The sequence below is a fragment of the Rutidosis leptorrhynchoides genome, chromosome 5 (genome assembly GCF_046630445.1).
Source record: "Rutidosis leptorrhynchoides isolate AG116_Rl617_1_P2 chromosome 5, CSIRO_AGI_Rlap_v1, whole genome shotgun sequence".
NCBI classification, from domain to species: domain Eukaryota; kingdom Viridiplantae; phylum Streptophyta; class Magnoliopsida; order Asterales; family Asteraceae; genus Rutidosis; species Rutidosis leptorrhynchoides.
The window spans coordinates 145,835,646-145,841,407 of NC_092337.1; positions in this window are offsets into that span (position 1 = coordinate 145,835,646).

A 5,762-nucleotide genomic window follows, 5' to 3' on the forward strand; every position below is an offset into this window, starting at 1 on the left:
ATAGATCTATCTTTAGGATTCGCGTCAATTAGGGTGTCTGTTCCCTAATTCTTAGATTACCAGAATTAATAAAAAGGGGCATATTCGATTTCGATAATTCAACCATAGAATGTAGTTTCACGTACTTGTGTCTATTTTGTAAATCATTTATAAAACCTGCATGTATTCTCATCCCAAAAATATTAGATTTTAAAAGTGGGACTATAACTCACTTTCACAGATTTTTACTTCGTCGGGAAGTAAGACTTGGCCACTGGTTGATTCACGAACCTATAATAATATATACATATATATCAAAGTATGTTTAAAATATAATTACAACACTTTTAATATATTTTGATGTTTTAAGTTTATTAAGTCAGCTGTCCTCGTTAGTAACCTACAACTAGTTGTCCACAGTTAGATGTACAGAAATAAATTGATAAATATTATCTTGAATCAATCCACGACCCAGTGTATACGTATCTCAGTATTGATCACAACTCAAACTATATATATTTTGGAATCAACCTCAACCCTGTATAGCTAACTCCAACATTCACATATAGAGTGTCTATGGTTGTTCCGAAATATATAAAGATGTGTCGACATGATAGGTCGAAACATTGTATACGTGTCTATGGTATCTCGAGATTACATAATATACAATACAAGTTGATTAAGTTATGGTTGGAATAGATTTGTTACCAATTTTCACGTAGCTAAAATGAGAAAAATTATCCAATCTTGTTTTACCCATAACTTCTTCATTTTAAATCCGTTTTGAGTGAATCAAATTGCTATGGTTTCATATTGAACTCTATTTTATGAATATAAACAGAAAAGTATAGGTTTATAGTCGGAAAAATAAGTTACAAGTCATTTTTGTAAAGGTAGTCATTTCAGTCGAAAGAACGACGTCTAGATGACCATTTTAGAAAACATACTTCCACTTTGAGTTTAACCATAATTTTTGGATATAGTTTCATGTTCATAATAAGAATCATTTTCTCAGAATAACAACTTTTAAATCAAATTTTATCATAGTTTTTAATTAACTAACCCAAAACAGCCCGCGGTGTTACTACGACGGCGTAAATCCGGTTTTACGGTGTTTTTCGTGTTTCCAGGTTTTAAATCATTAAGTTAGCATATAATATAGATATAGAACATGTGTGTAGTTAATTTTAAAAGTCAAGTTAGAAGGATTAACTTTTGTTTGCGAACAAGTTTAGAATTAACTAAACTATGTTCTAGTGATTACGAGTTTAAACCTTCGAATAAGATAGTTTTATATATATGAATCGAATAATGTTATGAACATCATTACTACCTCAAGTTTAGTAGATAAACCTACTAGAAGTGACAAGAAATGATCTAGCTTCAAAGGATCTTGGATGGCTTGAAAGTTCTTGAAGTAGGATCATGACACAAAAACAAGTTCAAGTAAGATTTTTACTCGAATTAAGATAGTTTATAGTTATAGAAATTCAATCAAAGTTTGAATATGAATATTACCTTGAATAAGAAAGATAACCTACTGTATATAACAAAGGTTTCTTGGTCTTAGATGATTACTTGGAATGGATTAGAAAGCTTGGAAGTAAATTAGTAAACTTGAAGGGATTTTTGAAGTGTTCTTGAAGTGTTCTGCCTATGATGATTATAGCTTGATTCTTGAAGTGATTTTTGATGAAGATGATGATTAACTACTGGAAAAATACGTTCATAACAGTGTGTGTGTGTTGAGAGAGAATTAGAAAGAGAATTGGAAGTGAAATGGAGTGAATGATGAGTGGTAATTGGTGAGTGGTGAGTGGGGTTAAAAGGAGTTCTAGTTAGTTGACTAGCTCATGGTAGAAGTTAAAATTGATTAGTCATACATGACATAATCAAGAGTGGAATCCCATGCTAGTTCCTATTGGTATATACTCATAGTAAGTACGTTTTGAAGCTGTGTATAATACGGGTAAGAATACGACTAGAATTCTTGATGAAAGAAAAGAATGGAAAAGTAACTGTAACCATTTTCGTTAAGTATGAGTGTTTTGATATATGTCTTGAAGTCTTCCAAAAGTATTTTAATACATCTAAATACACTACATGTATATACATTTTAACTGAGTCGTTAAGTCATCGTTAGTCGTTACATGTAAGTGTTGTTTTGAAACCTTTAAGTTAACGATCTCAATTAATGTTGTTAACCCATTGTTTATTATATCTAATGAGATGTTAAATTATTATATTATCATGATATTATGATATATTAATATATCTTAATATGATATATATACATTTAAATGTCGTTACAACGATAATCGTTACATATATGTCTCGTTTCGAAATCCTTAAGTTAGTAGTCTTGTTTATATGTATATAACTCATTGTTAATATACTTATGGAGATACTTACTTATCATAATCTCATGTTAACCATATGTATATCCATATATATATCGTCATGTCATTTTTACAAGTTTTAACGTTCGTGAATCGCCGGTCAACTTGGGTGGTCAATTGTCTATATGAAACATATTTCAATTAATCAAGTCTTAACAAGTTTGATTGCTTAACATGTTGGAAACATTTAATCATGTAAATATCAATCTCAATTAATATATATAAACATGCAAAAGTTCGGGTCACTACATCTTGAACTCTTAAAGACAAGGTATGAGTTTCTATGTCTAAGTATTGCTATTATTGGACGATTGTGATGAATCTTATGCTTAAATGATGTTGTTTGTTGAGATTGTGCACACTTGAATGATTCTAAACGAATTTGTTAGTAATTTTGGGAGTAAGTTCAAGTATGAACTTACATTTTGAGTGTGTGATATGAATATGGTAAAATTGGTGATGTTTTAGCTTAGAATCAAGTCATGCACACTAGGTGTTTGATGAAATGCCTCAATGAAATGTTTATGTGTTCTAGTTGGTAATTATGAAGAAGAATGTTCATGTATGAATTGTTGTTATTGTTGTAAGTCATGGAATTTAAATAATTGATGATTTAGGGTTGCTAGTAATGGAAATGGATTTATGTACATTTGATTTTTAATGGAAGAATTGAAGGAAATTGCATGTTATGATTATAAGAGACGAACTAGAGAATTACATGATTAAGGAAATAATGTTGGATTGATAATGTTGTTATATTGGAAAAGATGAGATCAAAATGCTATGTGTGTAAGTGTTTATATGTATATAGTAGCAATAGGGGGTTAAGTCAATGTATATGTCTATGAAGGTGTGAAAGTTTATGAATGTTGTAATTTTGATTGAGTTATGTTATTGATGATATTAGCTCATGTATAGGTGCTAATCAAGGTAAAGGAGCCTCAAGTGATCAAGAAAATCCGTTTAATCATGGTGAGTTTATAGGGGGTAAATTGGGCGGGTCAAGAGTGGCTTAGTGTTCTCGGATTGCATCCGTGCAAGAGAGTAACGACTAAGTACACTAGTTGAGTAGCTTTGATAGAATTATTAGGTTCACCTAATAATTGTATCTATGGTTGATGTGTAGCTTAGGCAAGATTATTACCTTGCTAGTAATCTTGTCTATGGTATGATTTAGCTTAGACACTTTAAGTGTCTATGTATGTTTATGAGAATGAAATGAGATTATGGTAGCTTAGGCATAAGAGTATGCCTATGGTTAGCTTAGACATGATTACTAGGGTCGGCCTAGTAGGTCATGTCTATGATAAGTAAGAGTCGGATCCGAAAGTAAGTAAGCAACTGTTAGGTTGAAAGACAAGTAATGTAATTGTTATGCCCAAAGTTTTATGCTTCATTATTCGCCTATAACTCACTTAGTGTAAAAGCTTACCCCCGTGTTGTTTATGTTCTTAGGAACAAAAGGTCATCGAGAAGGCAAGGAACCCGTTTGAGGCTAGAGGAGCATTGGCATTGTAGTAAGTGGTAATGCAAGTCTCTATTTTGAATCAAGCTCTAATGGTACTGCTTATCAACGCCAAGTCTTATGTATTTGATATTTATGCTTCCGTCAAGTTTTGGGACCAAATGATGTATTTGAAATGTGTAAACACGTTTTCTTGACTTAAACGATGTTCGTAATGTTGAATGATGTAAGAAACTGGTTTAATCAAGTTTAAATATGCTTTATGATGATATAATGCGTTTTGAGTTGATAAATTGGTCAAATTGTGGTTTTGAAATTGTGTTGCAGATCAGTCCCAGCTCACGTTATACGTCGCGCCGCGACAATGTGTGCCGCGCCGCGACAAAAGGAGCCACGCCGCGGCAAATAACTGGGTCTGGGCAGACACCAATTTTTAAAAAAGAAAAAAAAAATTATCGTTTAGAATGGCGTTAAAAGTTGGTATCAGAGCTATGGTTTAAGGGACTTGGATAACCCACGATCGGGATTATCTAGGCTTAAACCATTGTTGTTAAAGGGTAAGCGGTTTAGGACTTGCATAAATGTTAAGGTCGAATGATTGTGCCATGCTCCATAGGATAGAGTCGTTGACGAGACTTGTAGTGTAATGCTAAGATCATGGTTGATTTAAGTAAGGAGTTTAATACTCATTAACCATGGGTCATAATGGATTAAGTGCGTAATAAGATGGTGTAATGACAACAGGCCATTGTCATTACTTCATTTTAGTAAGCATGAACGTCTACTATGGTCATGGTGAATTGAGTTAAGAATTCTTTCGGTTTGCTTGGTTATGATAAATAATGATGCAGGTATTTGAACTAATGAGTTGGGTGTTTTGTTTCAGAATGGCTATCGTATCCCCAAACGGAGGTAATGATGAGGACGATGAGTACGTCCACACCCCATCAATGGAATCTGTTGAAGGCTCACAAAATGAATTCGATGAGGTTACTATACCAAATGATATATCGGGACAAATAAGACAAGCTTTGATACGATACACCCCAACCCTCTTAGAAAAGATAAAGACGTTGATAAATGATCAATTGGACAAAAAATTAAAGACACTTATGACCAATAATCCTACTTTAAGAGGAGAAGGGGGAAGTGGAGTAAGACAGGAAGAAGTAGAAGCCCCGAGAAAGAAAGATGATCGTTTTGAGTATAAGAATTTTGCAAATTGCCATCCACCGGAGTTTCATGGTAAGGTTGACCCAATTATTAGTCAAAGGTGGATTGATGAGTTGGAAGAAACTTTTATGTTGTGTGGATGCCCTGAGCATTTAAAAGTAATTTACGCGGCTCATCAAATGAAGGGAAGTGGTTATGAATGGTGGAATTTCATAGTTAAGTCACATGGGCGGGATGTGGCAACAAGCTTTTCGTGGGATAAATTTTGTGAAATGTTTATGACTCAATTTGCTCCACCCTCCGAAGTTAGTAGGTTGAAATCCGAATTTATGAATATCGAACATGGAAGTAAATCGGTGACCGAGTTTAATGATAAGTCCCGATTTTGCTCGGACTTTGTTTCAAGCCCCAAGTTGATGATGGATCACTATCACGAGAAACTAAACCCCGAAATAAGTGAGTTCACTGATAAGGGTACGTATAAGACCTTAGCCGAGATGATGAATAGGGCTCTTGTGAGAGAACATGAACTTAGGAAGAAAGCCGCATTTAAACGAAATTTAGAGCAAGATTCAAAGTCAACGCAAAGTATGAGCCCGAAGAAAGGTAAGTTTAATTCCGAGTCCCCGCACAAGTCGAAAGGGGGTTTCATGTCGGGAAAGAGTGGTGGTAAAGAAGTGAAGTCGTGTAATAGGTGTGGTAAGAATCATGCGGGTGAGTGTAAAGTGGGAACTACCGATTGTTAT